Raw genomic sequence first — 15,410 nt, 5'->3', positions numbered from 1 at the left:
GTTAGCACTTAGTAAATGGTCCGTGTCTATTATTGTTGTTAATAACAGTTACTTTCGATACTTCATGTTACGTCCGAACAGGGCAAATTGGTTGCCTTACTCCCTTTTATGTAGAAAACAAAATACAAACAACTGAAGCTAAACAGCCAATAGGTGCTCTAAACTCAGGGTCCCAGGCTGCACCTCTTGCTGAGCTAAGCTCTCTGAAGCTCCCCCTGGGAGCTTTCTTATGCCCAAGAGGTACCAGAGCACCTGGACTGGGCCTTCTAGGAATTCATGTGTTTCTCTGGCTAAGGAGTGAAGCCTGGTTTCACGTTCTCCCTACCGCCAGCTCTGCGCTCACTCACCCACCTGTCCTGGGGATGCTCCGGCTGTTGCTGCAGCATAAATCCTGCACGAAGAGCACGTTAAGTCCCTTGGGGGTCGGGGCTGCCAGCAGCTTCTTGCTGCCTTGCACGTAGGATGGACAAGTGCCTGCTTCTTGGCCTTGGCCTGGCCCTGAGGGCCCAGTGCAAAGTTCCTTACACGGCCTGGAGCTTATTCCAGGCTTCCTAACAGGAAGAACCGAAACACTGGCTCCTCTCTGAATCCTCACGTTCTTCTTATTCTCCTCTTTCTTTTAATAGGATCCAGGTGGCCCCTTACTCAAACCAACTGCTTAGAGAGCTGCCTCCACCTTTCATTTCTTTTGACAGTTTTCTTTCCCAGAAGGTAGGATGGGGAACATGACGAGGGAATGTGACGTGGACCTCACTGAGATGGAGAAGAATTGCTTGTAGAATGGCAGCAATGGGGTTATGGGGGGAATGTACCCATTTCCCTGTGAAGCTTGTGGTGGCTGAGGAGAGAAACCCATGCTACAGGCTCAATGCATTTTTCCAGACTGTAGGGAGAAGATTTCAATAGACTCACGGAGAAACATAAATATGATTTGTTTTAGTTAAGATGATCCTAGCTATTGTAATATACAAATTCTCAAATCTCAGTGGCTTAACATGATACAAGTTTATTTTGTACTCCCACAAAATCTGATGGGGAAAGGGCTCACTCAGGCACCCAGGCTGGCAGAGACACTGCCCATTTAACATGTGGCTTCTGAAGTGAGCTGGATTGGGGACATCCAGCTGCAGATGGGGAAGAGGGCCGTGGAGAGCCAGGGAGGAGGTCTTTTTGGATCAGCCCTGCAAGCGGTATTTATCATGTCTGCCTTCATGACATTGGCCGGAACTCAACCACTGGGTTCCCTGTCTGAAGCGGGGCTGAGAAATGTAGTCCATGCTGGAGAGCCCCTCCCAGCACCAACTCCACACTGTGGACAGAGAACATGACTCTGGTGGAATCAGAAGGGGAATTCTAGAATGAGAGTCTACCATTGAAATCTCAGCTACTCCTGAGATGGAAGGAGAGACGGAGGGATCTAAAAGGGCCATCTTAATAAACATGGGGCAGTAAATAAGAAGGCAGAAGTGGCTACCCAGGAAGCTCTCAGATGAGCTCAGTGTTAAGAAAGAACATGTATAAAAGAAAAGCGGCTGTTGACCAATAACAACATAAACTATAAAAGACTGGTATGGCACTGTAAGAGTCATGTCAGGGATGCAAGCTATCTGAAAAATGTTAACACAGATTTTTAAAGCATTGTCTGAGCAGACAAACACAGGAGACTTAGCTCTGTCCCTAGTGGTGGGTGATCGGGTGTTACTGAGGGGCAGAAAAACATTCCTACCCATCTGTTTTGCTTCCAACTTCTTTGTCAAAGGGAATGATTTCAAGACCAAAAGGAGCAGAAGACACCAACACCCTCAAAGAATGACGAGTGTGCAAGAGTGAAACTTACTGCTCAAGTTAACGGACGCATCCTGGCCTGAGTATATTACATTCCAAAATTCTGAACAAATTTCAAGAAGGGGGCTTCCCTGGTGGCGCAGCGGTTGAGAGTCCGCCTGCCGATGCAGGGGACACGGATTCGTGCCCCTGTCCGGGAGGATCCCACATGCCGCGGAGCGGCTGGGCCCGTGAGCCATGGCCGCTGAGCCTGCGCGTCCGGAGCCTGTGCTCCGCAACGGGAGAGGCCACAACAGTGAGAGGCCCGCGTACTGCAAAAAAAAAAATTTCAAGAAGGGATTGCTGTAGCTTCAGAAGAATAGTTAAGAACACACACCCTGGAACTAGACTGCCTGGGGTGGAATCTTGGCTCTGTCACTTGCTAGCTGTATGACCTTGGGGAAGTTACCTAATCAATCTGTCTTAGTTTTTCCACCTGTTAAATGGGTAAAACAATAACACCTACTTCATAGGATTGCTGAAGGATAAAAGGATAAGATTCTATTTATTCTTAGCGCTCAGCCTGGCACCTATTCAGTGCTCAAAAACTGTTAGCTGATGCTGCTATCACTACAGTATATGGCTGATCTGATATGAAACATCGGCTAGGAAACATGGCAATCAGAGAAAAGTTTAGAAGACAGAGATAAACAAATACATTCTAATTTTGAAAAGAAAAGAAATGAATTTTCTCAATGCTATCAGTGCCAGGCAAAATTTCTGACTGTACTGTTATTAAATAATTATTATTACATACCTACTATGTGTTGGGCCCTGGAAATATAGCAGTGAACAAAATAAACAGAAGTCCATGCCCTCTTCAGTGTAGTAGGTCTAGTAGGAGAGACATATAATTTTAAAAAATAAGTAAATATACAACATGTTGGCTGCTGATATGTGGTGTGGAGAGAAACAAAGCCGGGCAAGAAGATGCAGGGTGTTAGAGGGAGAGGGTTTCAATATTAAAGAGGAGAGTCAGGCAAGGTCTTGGACACAAGAAGACCTTTTAGTAAAACCTGAAGATGTGTCACCCTCTGGAGATGGAACGGCAAGTGCAAAGAACCCAGGAGGGTGTCCTGTGTGGCTGCAGTGGAAGGACTTGTGGGGAGAATGGCAGAGGATGGAGTCAGAGAGACAACAGGAGGCCAGACCGGGCAGGGCTTTGCAGGCCCTTGTGAGGACCACGGATGGTCTTTAGAGAGATGACAGTCATTGACCTGAGGAGTGATATGTTCTGATTCACATTTTAAAAGTTCACTCTATGGTGTAACAGACTGAATGGAGGCTTTGGTGGAAGCAGGGAGGCCTGTTACGAGGTTCTTGTAATAAACTGTGCAGTGATGATGGCTTGAATCAGGCTGGTAGCTAAAGGAGGTGCTGAGATGTGGTCTAAGAAGTAGTCAAATTCTAGACAGAAACAACTGGATTTTGTTAATAGATTGAATGAGGATGAGAGAAAAAGAGAGGTTAATGTCAAGGATCTGGGCCTGATCAGCTGGAATGATGGAGGGATGATGAAATGGGATGACTATAGGAGGACCTGGCTCAGGGGGTGGGAGGAGATGAAGAGCTTCTTCTTGGATAGGTTACAGTTGAGATCCTTACTTGGCATCCCAGAAGAGACATGTGGCAGCTAGTCGGATTCCTGAGTCTGGAGCTGAGGGAGGAGGCCAAGGTTGGAGAAATACATCCATGAGAAGGGATGTACCTCTCCCTGGTGGTGCAGTGGTTAAGCATCTGCCTGCCAATGCAGGGGAGATGGGTTTAAACCCTGGTCCAGGAAGATCCCACATGCCGCAGAGCAACTAAACCTGTGCGCCGCAACTACTGAGCCTGCGCTCTAGAGCCCGCGAACCACAACTACTGAGAACGCATGCCACAACTACGGAAGCCCACGCACCTAGAGCCCGTGCTCTGCAGCAAGAGAAGCCACTGCAATGGGAAGCCCGCACACCGCAACAAAGAGTAGCCCCCGCTCGCCACAACTAGAGAAAGGCTGCACGCACAGCAACGAAGACCCAACACAGCCAAAAATAAATAAATTTATTAAAAACAAAAAGAGACTAAAACCTAGAAAAGAGAGGAAGTCCTAAGGACTGAGCTGGAGCACATCTCAATGTTGAATGTTGAGAAGAGGAGGAAGTAGCACAGGGAGACCCAAAAGGAGCAGCCAGAGAGGTTGGAGCACAACTAGGAGAGGGTAGTATCTTGAAGGCTAGTGAAGACAAGGTTTTCAGGAGGGAGGGATTGACTGTGTCAACAACTGCCAAGTGGTCAAGTAAGATGAAGACTGAAAAATGACCATTGGAACAGCTGGCTAAAAGGATTGTCAGTGGACCCTTGGAAAGAAAGTGGTGATAACTAGAATTCAAGATCCGTCCACCAAGAACAGGTTTTGCCAGATGACGCACATTCTTTTATTTAGAAAGTATCTCTGGACAGTGCAATAGTTTGCCCAGATTTCAACATGGTGGTTGAAAAAAAGACTCTTCTGGTATTCTTTAACATGATGGCAATACATGGGCTTGTGAAACAGTTTTATTACTTGAATTTATAAATGGCATGTTCTACCCTCTCCTTGGCCTGTTCAAAAATTCTGTCACAGACTCGAATGAAAATATCATTGAAATGATAGTCCAGTGTGCAGACGTTGCAAAGCTAGGAAAGATAGAAATATATTGACAGAACACGTAGGATCCCAAATAATTCTGTTGGACTAGATGAATGGGCAGAGTTAACAAAGTAACGTATAATAAGAATGAATGGGAATTCCTGCATTTTGGTAGCAAGGACTGAATACCTCAATATCAGATAAGGAACCAGTGTTAGGCCGTAGTAAATGAGAAAGCAACCCCAGAATTTAATGCTGATAATAAGCTCCACATGAAGTAACATAGCGATATGTTACCAAAACCTATTGTCATCCTAGAAGGGTGGTATCTACAGTAATTAGTTATCTTATGGCATCTCTGCTGGTCAATCCTCACCTACAGTATTTTGTTCCATTCTGGCATCATGCTTAAAGAGGGAAATTGACATAGCAGGGTGCATAGAGACGAGAAAAGCGGGACCCATGAAAACCACGACAGCTTCCGTGCCGGTTCTCCACACCGCTCTCAGGGTGGTTTCCCTTGAACACACATAGGCTCACATCACTCATTTATTTAACATCTTCAGAGCTCTTTCTCCCATTACCTAAAGAATAAAACCTAAGGCTTTCCACATTCTAACCCTATCTCTGCAGCTCCATTCCCTCTATTCTTTCAGTGGGCTTGATGCCCTGGCCGCCTGTCTCCCTAAGCTTACCAAGCTGGTTCTTACTTCCTGCTTTCTCTCATTTCGTGCCCTCCTGCAGGCTCCCAAAGCACCTATTTTTTCCCCTGTGTTCTTGCCTTAACTCACTATGTCATTGTTGCCTTTTTTTCCTACCGATATCCCAAACTAGACTGTAAGCTACCTCAGGGCAATGCTGCTTTTTTTCACTCTTATTTTCTTACTTAGAGCAGATCTTGCCACAAAGCAGGTATTCAGTAAATATGAGGTAAATGAATGAAAGGGGAAATAAATGAATCGGTGCTGGTTCTTCTGACTAGAATGCCCTCCTTTTCCATTTGTCCATCTGGGAAATCTCATTCATTGTCCAAAGCGGCCAGCTCAGGCAACAGGCGTCCTGAGAATCCTTCCCGCTGCTGCAGGTGTTCACTTCCTGTAGCACTTGCCACGTGACACCACAGAGCACTCAGGGCCTTGTACTTATGTGCCTACCTGGTCACTCTATCTTGTTCCTCTTCATATGCTCAGGATGAGGAATGACTATAGCAACTGAGATTGTAGAGCACAGAGAAAGGAGAAATAGGATTTTTTTAATTAGGAGATTTAAAAAAAGAGATGGCCGTTTGGCCTTGGTGTTGCAGTGGTAACTCACATCTATGAGGGGTAAAGTGGATAGCTCTCCAGTCTCTTCCAACTCTGGGTCTTTGTGACTCTTGAGCTCTGGAATTCAACAGAGTTGTCCTATCACTGAATTGATAGAGTCTTGCTTCAGGCTAAGTGGCCCCAGGAAAGGGCTTGGACGAAGCATGGCCCCCTTTGCAGCAGGTAGATTGTGGTATGAGAATAAGTGAGACGGTCACCGTCTGGGGCAGCAGAGAGGTCAAGGGAGAAGTTTCTAATCTCTCCCTGGCCTTACGGGAAGAAAGCTTCCCTGGTCCCACAGGGGTTGCTGGTGATGGAGCAGCTCGTTACAGCCTGCCCCAGCAGGCTCACTCCAAAGCCAGTCTGATTCAGGGAGCTCTGGCCACCGCAGACCTTTGTCTCCCTGCATTTGGGGTGTGGAGACACAGCCTTGTGCCAATGCCCCAGTTCATTCGGGCTCAGGGCAGGTCTGAATTCTCACAGAGATCTAGCGGGAGGTCATCAGTGTGGGAAGAGAAAGGTCATGGCAAGACTGAATGGCCCTGTGACCCTCAGCTGCAGGGCCACTTTGGCCCTGGGATATGGGTGGAGGGAGGGGTGGGAGGTCAGGGGGGATATATCCACAGAACCTCTCTGCCAGCATTCTTTAGTCACGAGATGAGATTTCCAGGAAATCTGTGGGTCAGCATAGCAAGAGCCTGGCCTCAGCTTTCAGGCCATTAATAAAGGTTCAGAGGACATGGTACCTTGTCCTCAAAGGCTCAGCTTCCTGGAAAGGGCATGCAGAAGACTGTTCCGTCTGTATTGAGCCTGCTTGGGTCTGCCAGGTGTCTACAGGTCTGCACTCTGAGTGTGGGATAAGAACCAGGCTGGCCGACAGGGAGCATTTCTACGTTTGTTTCCTAAGAATAGAAGTGATAAGATAACAGCACTCAGGTTTTCTGTTCCATTCATCTTATCAAAGGGACAAAGTTTGTAAGTGCTGCGCTCACCTTTACAACCACCTGAGATGACATTTGACGGTTTCAGTGTCCCTCTGAAACGTTCCCCTTGCTTGACTCTCCCTACCTGTTCTCCTACCACCCTGTCCCTAAACACCACACCACCTCCCCTCAATCTCATCACCAGAATCTCAGAAAACAATTCAACTCACAATAAACTAGTAAAACTCTTAAGCTGAGTTCCCTTCTTTGTCTTTGCAGTGAATTGGGGGTCCCTAGTGGCCCCTAAAACTTGCATCAGTGACTTGCTTCTGCCCTGTCACACTCAGCAGCAGGTCCCGGCTCGCTCGGACGAGGACTGGCCTGACCCCACCGTGGACCCTGGGCTGGAACTGGCCTGTGTGATGGCGGAGAACGGTGCCCTCCCCTCTCAGTTCTGGGAGGCTGCTATTCTAGGGAGAAATACAGATCTGGTAGACTATTTTTGAAGAGCAGTTAAAAACGATTTGTAACTGTAAGCACCTACCCAGAGAGTTGATTGGATCTTTACAAAAACAACATCTGGGACTTCCCTGGTGGCCCAGTGGTTAAGAATCTGCCTTCCAGTGCAGGGGACACAGGTTCAATCCCTGGTCAGGGAACTAAGATCCCACATGCCGCAGGGCAACTAAGCCCGTGTGCTGCAACTACTGAGCCCACATGCTACATCAAAAGATCCCGCATGCCACAAAGAAGATCCTGCGTGCCGCAACTAAGACCCAACACAGCCAAATAAATTAATTAATTAATTTAAAAATAAATAAAACATCATTAAAAAAAATCTGCTGATTGTTATCTCAGTGCCTGTCACACAGAATCCATTCAATCAGCATTTGGCAGATGTCTTTTGAATTTGTTCTATCGACAATAATTTAATGGACAACAAACATTAGTTCTGGATACTGAGGGAGAAATAAAGAACAATGTCAAGTTCCAGTCCTCCGCTGTCCTACAATCCTGTGGTGGAAGAAAGACATGTATTTGAAGAGTAAAATCCCACTGCAAGGCAATCTATGACTAGGGCACATCTGTGCGTTGCGGTCCTGCAGGCTATAAGAGCTGAGGGATGTTTTGCTTGGCTCAGCTCACCAAGTTGGCTGGGTCCTACCCAGTGTGCCCCAGGGCCACCTACAGCAACTATGCAGGGCCATGACTTCAACCTGTGGAAGGAGATGACCACATCCTCCTCTCTCTAGATGTTAAGGTCCAATTCTTCCGGCTCTAATTTGGCTGGAAACACTGTATAAACATCAGAGATGATGTCATAGGGGAGGATTATAGAGGATATGTTGGTGTTACATTATTTAATTTTGTCAGTGAGCATGATAAAGGTAATGGATTGGAATTGCTATAATGAGTGTTTTTGATGCTTTGCCACGAGGAAATTGTTAAGGAAGGAAGCTTGCCAAGGGTCATGAAGAGGAATCCAAAGCAAAATCAAGACTAGGAAGTTCTCCCCTTTCAGATCCTTCTGCTGCCTCTGTACCAGTTCATTCTGGAAATCATAGCATGACCAGACCAGTGGGCAAACCTCATCCCTGAGTGAATCTCTTACCCGCTCCAGACAGATGGGACATCATACCTTCAGCTTCCCACTCATGAGCAGACTGCCCTTCTTAGCTGACCTCTGCGTGGTCAGTCTACCACCTGTCAATTGTGTTTTCTCTTCCCTCTAGTTCTGGGCTCCCTGGAAGAAGATACTCACACAAGTATCTGTGGTGTTACTCGGATAGTTTCTGCTGTTTGCAAGATGCCACTGTTCTGGCCTTCAGTTAATTTCTCTGGTTCTTGACACAATTTATACATTTATGTAGATGACCAATCTCCCCAACCATATTCCTGGGTTCCCCTTTGCCCTGGCCCATCTTGGGCATGTTCAGGTGGGGTCTTTGTGTTTGCAAGTCATCTATGACACCTCCTACGCCACCCTCTTCTTCACGCCTCGCCCTCCTGCCAGACTTCTGCAGACCTGAAATGGAGGAATTGGTGGTTATTCTGGCCTGCAAATTCTCCAGCTATTTTTCCTCTCTTTTTAAAGGCTGGTCACCCTGCGATGCCCACGTGTTTATAGGTGTCTAGCCCACTTGGAACCTGGTTTTGAGCCACATCACTCTCCTGTCCTTATACTCCATGGGGTGAGGGATACAGTCTCTCTGGTTGTGCTGTCCCGTACCCAGCACAGCACAGGGATACTCTAGGTCCTCAATAACTATTTGCTGAGTTAATTAATCAATAACCTAGTCTTCAGGGATTCTCACTTCTACCAGCAGAATGCCTCTTGCCTAATTCCACAGGTCCAAGAAAGTGAAGTCCAGATGTCCTCTCCTGACCCTCTCCCCCTGTCCACCACCTCCTTCCCAGTCCATAAGAAATTTCAGTCTGATCCCCCTTGCAGAACAAATCTATGCTAAAGGCAGAATTTTCTTTGAGGTCACAAGAAAGAATTTCAACATCAGCTGAAAATAAGCCTCCCGGGTCCTTTGTGATTTCAGTATGTGGCCCTTTGAACTTGTTGCTCACCTTCAGGCCTGGAAATCTCACTCTTTCATCTCTTTCCAAGACTGGTATTTTTCAGGTGAATTGGTTGGGGGTAGAGGGCAGATATGGGAGGGTGGGATGTGGCTTGAAGGAAGGTAAGGGATCTTTTATTTATAAATGGTCTTTGGCACCACTTTGATTTTCAGATGTCTTTGATTTCTCATCTGATAGATTTTCAGTGTTGTTCCCAAGTGTCAGTAGCCTTTTCCCCAGTTGCAAACATGTCAGATGGCTGTGCCTATCCCTGAGGCATGAGAGCGGGTGGGGGCAGACAAACAGTCCAGCGGGTGCGGGCCGAGGGAGGGCTGCCAGAGCGGGAGCAGGTGAACAGAGGAGAAGCGAGCCGTTCTCTGGAGCCCACAGCCCGCTGCGCCCACCCCCCAGCCCTGTCCCCCCAACGCATCGCAATCTCCTTGCAGACAAGGCTTCCGCTACGGGCCTCTTGCTTCTCTGACGCACAAAGAATGTCTGGCTTGATAACCATTTATTCAGTGATTATAGGATTAACTGCAACCTGCAGCAGAGGTAAGCCTTTACACAAAGGTTTTGCTTTGGTTTTTTGGAAGGGAAAAGAAAATATAGAACAAACAAACATATTATCCATTAATGGGCACTTTCAACTTAGGACTCCAGCAATTTAGTTATCAGCGAGGATGTCCTCGTGCAAGGAGGTAATCAAGTTCAGGCTGTAGTGCCCACCTCCCTCCTTTTCCTCACAGGCTCAACCTTTGATTGCAGTTGCCATGGCAAGAAAATTGTTGCAAGAGAACAAGAGAATGATGGTGTCTGTACTTGGGAAGTGAGATGTTTATGAACATTCACACTTTCCTCTTTTTCTCTTTTCTCTGCTAGAAAATAAGAAGGAATGGGGGACGGGAAGCAATCTCATGTTCTCTATTATGTGCCAGGCACGAGGCTAGGTGCTTAACATATATATTGTATGAACTATGTATGTACGTGTGTGTATAAAGCCCTTTTTATTGTGAACTACAACTCACCTATCAAAGAGCGCACAGGGCTTCCCTGGTGGCGCAGTGGTTAAGAATCCGCCTGCCAATGCAGAGGACACGGGTTCGATAAAAAAAAAAAAAAAAGAGCGCACAAAACAAAGATGTTCAGCTAATTGCATGTGCAAAACTGTTTGTAGAAATGTGTTCTTCCTTGAAAGAGGATTTACATTTGCTTCTGCCAGGCAGTTGAGATGGTTCTAATCCGAAACACCTGGGAGGGTTTGTCTAATTCTAATTCTTCCTTCTTCAGCATCTCAGCTCAAAGTAAGAGGATTCACCATGGACCCTTTTCACCCCTGGACTACAATCCATTCCCTTAGTTCAGCCTCTTCGCTTCTCTCCAACCCCTCAGGATTTACCAGATACTCTCAAGCAGTCCTATCTACCTGTTTACTGCTCTGGGCCTCTATACTGGCCTGGTAATTCTTCACGCTCTTGTTAGCACTCACTTTTTTTTTTTTTTTTTTTTTTTTTTTTTTTTTTTTTTTAAGCTTTTCTGGTTATCATCAACAGGAAAATTGGTCTGAAATATCTAGTTTGCCATTTTCAGACTTGGGTAGGCTAACGAACTCACTAAGGTCATACATCTTGAATAGCTTCGATAAGGCTGGCTACAAAACTTGTTTCTTTTGTTTTACACTAAGCTCTCCTTTACTCTAACTGAAAAAGAAAGAAAAAAAAAGAAAAACACCAGAGCATTTCAAATTGAACCAGAGTTTTACATTGCCAGTTACAGAAGTCAAAATAATCTCTTAATATTTAACTATGAATCTCTTAAGTATGTTCTCTAAATCTTGTCCATCTTTGTATTCTCAGCCCCTAGCAGAGTAATTTCAGATAGTATTTGTTGAGTAAAAGAAGGAATAGGTAAAAGGGTGAAATACACAATTGTTAATGAAGGTACTTTCTACATGGGCCACTAAACTCCTCAATCTAATGAACCCCCATCCAGTGTATCACAGTTTCTCTGTCCAAGTTTCCTTTTCAAGATAAAGTTTTTAAATGTTATGAGTGGAAAAGACCTGTAAGTTCAGAGTCTCCAATCTCAGCTGCTCAAAATATCGTGAGTTCAAGGCTGGTCTAGCTTCTTTCCAGGGGGCTCTAGGGCTGTAAAGGACTATCAGATGGTAAGACTACCAGATAGATTCACCCACTGTCAACCCAGCTTCAATATGCCCTAAACAAAGCTCAGCATCTCTTCTCCCCCCAAACTTTAAAAAAATATATTTATTTATTCGGTTAAACCGGGTCTTGGTTGCAACATGCGGGCTCCTTAGTTATGACAGGAGAGTTCCTTATTTGTGACATGTGAACTCCCAGTTGTTGGATACACGTGGGACCATACTCCTACCAAGGAATCAAACCCGGAACTCCTGCATCGGGAGCACCGAGTCTCACAAACTGGGCTAGCAGGAAAGTTCATCGTTAGATCTATTTTTATCACAGAAATATCAGCTTTGTTTATTCCCACAAGCCTTCAAAGAACTGAGGCAACTGTCATGCTTTTTCCTCCCCATGTGAATCTTTAGTAAAAGATAAAAGATTCATTCGATTATGAGGAGAAACACTAGTATAGATTCCTCTTCTCCGTGGCATGTGGGATCCTCCCGGACCGGGGCACGAACCCACGTCCCCTGCATCGGCAGGCGGACTCTCAACCACTGCGCCACCAGGGAAGCCCTCCTCTCCCCCTTTTTAATTGCTTCTCCTTCACTTCGTTTACTGCCCCAGTTGGTGCCACTGCTTTTCCCACTTGCCTATACTAGTAACCTAATGGTCACCCCTTATTTCATCCTACCCCAAATCACCAACTTTGATGAGTTTTTAACCTAAATATTTCTCATATTTGTCCTTCTCCTGGACATCTCCACTCTTACTGCTTTAATGTGGGCTCTTTTCAATGCCCACCTGGAGTACAGCACTGGCTTCCTAATTGGTCTCACCTCCATTCTCTCTGGACCATCCTCCACAGAGTGACCAAACGCAGCACTGCATTCTTTAAAGCTCTCAGGGCTTTCCTGTCACCTGCAGACAATGCCAGCTCCTTTCCAGATTGTAAAACTCTTCATAACCCGGCCCCTGCCTACCTCTCAAGACTCATGTTCCCTTTTTTGAAGCTCATGTTCTAAAATTACCAAATATATTATGCTTCCAAGCATTTCTGTTATTCCTTCTGCATGAATTTCTCTTCCTTCCCTCACTTCTTCACCTGCTTAATTTGTACTCCTTCTTTAAGAATCAGCTTCCCCAGGCTAGTCCAAGTGATCTTTCAGTGTGCTCCCAAGGTAGACCTCAATAATAAAACACAATCCATTATATTGAAAAGGTTTTATATTTATCACTTTCACTAATCTGTAATAAACTTGAAGGTATTCTAGCTTAGTGGTGGCACTTAATAGGCCTTTAATAACCTCTAGGTGTTCGTTCTTCAGTTTGAAGAGTTTAATTGAATAATAATATTTAAGATTAATCAGAATAAGAATGCATATAGTCCAAGTATCTTAGTCATTTCAATAGGTGGTTTGTTATGTTGTTTCTTGAGTTTTATTTTTCTCTTATCACTATTAATAAGCATTAATATTATATTATTGCTACCTTAAAGTTATATTATATTTGCTACCTTATTAATCTTTATTTTATTATCTGAAAAGTTGATTTTTTTACATAACTGGATGGGCGTATTGAGAGTGAGATCTCATTTTCTCTTTTTAGAGCCCTCACATATTTTGATGTTTTTTTCATTCTCCTTCTTCATGGAAAGAGACTTGTGTTTTTTTTACTGTGCCCCACAGCATGGAGCTTTATTTATTAATATGTTACCTTTGCTAATACGTTACCTTCCTTCTAGTAGGATTGGGTCCTACACTGTTTTATGTCTTCATTCATTCCACGTGCTAACAAATTCCTTATATCTGTGTCCTGGAAGCCCCTGATTCCTCAGAGTAAAACCCTTCCTTCAGCAGAAATGAGAAATACCCTTGCTGGTTATTCTAGTTGCAAGAGCAATATTTAGTCTTGTTCTCCTCACCCTGCCATCAATCCTGGGTATCACTGTCAATCTTCTTGCCTTTGATGTAAAAGTCACAGCTTGCCTTGGCTTTCTGACTGACAGCAATGGTGGTGCCTGCTTCAATGCCTGTCACCAGTGGTTTGAAGAGGCAAGAAGGATATGAAGGGAATGGATGCTTTTTACAACTGACTTGGCCTGTACTTGGTTTTATTGCTTTATTCCCTTACAACTTATAACGCTTGAAAGGCAGTACAAAAGTTCATTAGCCCAGTGTCTGACAGTTCAGAAACTAGTAACCTTCAGACTGATGTTCCCTCCATTGACTTACTCCGTGTGGCAGATTAAACTTTCCAAAAATGGCCACAGCTATACTTCTCATCCTACGTGCTATTCCAGGACCTGTCAGTCCCCCAGCAAGAAGTGAAGTCTATCTCCTCTCCCTTCAAACCTGGGTGGATCCTGTGACACCCTGGATGAGGATAACATAATAGAAGTGACACTGAATAACTTCTGAGGTTAGGTTATAGAAGGCAGTCTACACTTTGGGAACTTTGATTCGACCTGTGAGAAGTCCACTTACCCTGAAAGGTCATGTGGAGATATCACATGGAGACAGAGAGAGATGCCCAAGGAACCCCAGCTCTTTCAGCCTCCAGTTTTGTGTCTTCCCACCCAAGTAACAGAGATGTGAGTACGTGAGCCTTCCGAGGATTCCAGCTCCTCTGATGGATCGTCACAGGATCCATCCTGTGAGGGTGGATCAAAAGTTTCCCTCCATACCTCTCCCAACTTGCAGACTTATGAGCAAAATAAATGCTGTTGTTCTAAGTCACTAGGTTTTAGAGTTGTTTGCCATGCAGGAACATATGGGCAGAACACGCCTCATCATCAGAGTTCAGACAGAGACTCTCATTCGATGCCTTTTCTGTAAAGGTGGAAATTTGAGATTCTAGATGTGCCCTTAGATGGCAGAATGGGATGATAAGTCAGAGGGCTTTAAACTCTTTGTGTTGAGGCTTCTGTGTGAAAATAACACTGGAGATACTTTTTCAGGGCCCTTTGGAGGCTGGGAGAAAGAAAGAGGAATTAAAGTGGACCAGAAGGAAGAGAAGCATGGGACAGACAGGCTATTCCCGGTACCTCCACATCAGAGGACGAGAGACTACCATTTCTTTATCTGTGTCATGTATTACGATCCCAATTCCCTAACAGTGTTCACTGCCCTAGAGAAGAACACAAGAGCCTTACTTTTCCTAGTGCATGATTCTTCTTACAGAGAAAGAAGACTTGTCTCTTTCTTTTCATTTGCCACTTATATTTTTAGGGCATCTGACCTCAGGGATCAGGAGAAAGGTGGGTGACTGTCCAGGGTGCTGGCTGAGGATTACCATGACTATTGGATGTCTCTTGCTCCTGACAGGCTTTGTTCTTCACAGGAACTCACATCTATAGGCTCAGTGACTTACAATGACAAAGGCATCCTAGATCCTAAGATGATCAAGGATTTGTCACTAGGTTTCATATATTTAGTTTTAGGATGTGATATAAAGACCAATCTAAAAAGGAAGACCACCATTTGTTCATTTCCTTACCTTAGTACCATACAGACGCCTCTGTGTAGGGGTGGGGGTGGGAGGTGTAGTATATGTACTCAACAGAACAAGGACTAAACAAGTTCTCCTAGAAGGGTTGAGGTATTTTACTCATTGACAATGTAACATTCCTTATACTGGAATCTCAAGTAGGCTAATCAGAATTTTCTTCTGCATGTTTCATTGAATATCTTTGTTCACTGTTACTGGACATGGACATAGGCATCCCATGTGCCACTGTCCTGGAAAGGGCAGACTGGGAACACTTGAGTCCCAGAATCTGGGACATGCAGTTGGAGGATCAGTTGGTCTACCTTTCTCTTTCCCCCTCCTATCTTCCTGTCCCCCCATGTCCTCTCTCTCCAGTCCTTTCTTTGCTGTGCAAGACCACATCCTAGGGTGGAAGTAGAGGTAGAAATCGAATGGTAATGACAAGTTCCTGTGGGGGCAGGAGGATAGGCTCCACCCACCCCACTGTGCTTCACAGTCACCCATGTGGCAACTGTGGTAAGGTGGTGAGGGAGAGCACTGCATCTGAAGG

General features: G+C 45.2%; 1 non-coding gene across 1 annotated transcript; it reads right to left on the bottom strand.

Moving 5' to 3' along the window:
* Positions 1-11,725: 11,725 nt before the first annotated feature.
* Positions 11,726-11,840, bottom strand: LOC112408985 (U5 spliceosomal RNA). Its single transcript, XR_003005061.1, has one exon. It is a non-coding gene; the product is annotated as a U5 spliceosomal RNA (small nuclear RNA).
* Between the last annotated feature and the right edge of the window lie 3,570 nt (positions 11,841-15,410).

Source organism: Neophocaena asiaeorientalis, unplaced genomic scaffold (assembly GCF_003031525.2).
Source record: "Neophocaena asiaeorientalis asiaeorientalis breed wild unplaced genomic scaffold, Neophocaena_asiaeorientalis_V1.1 scaffold270, whole genome shotgun sequence".
Lineage (NCBI taxonomy): Eukaryota > Metazoa > Chordata > Mammalia > Artiodactyla > Phocoenidae > Neophocaena > Neophocaena asiaeorientalis.
The sequence above is the reverse complement of the archived record's forward strand: the minus strand, read 5'-3'. Positions and strand labels throughout refer to the sequence as shown.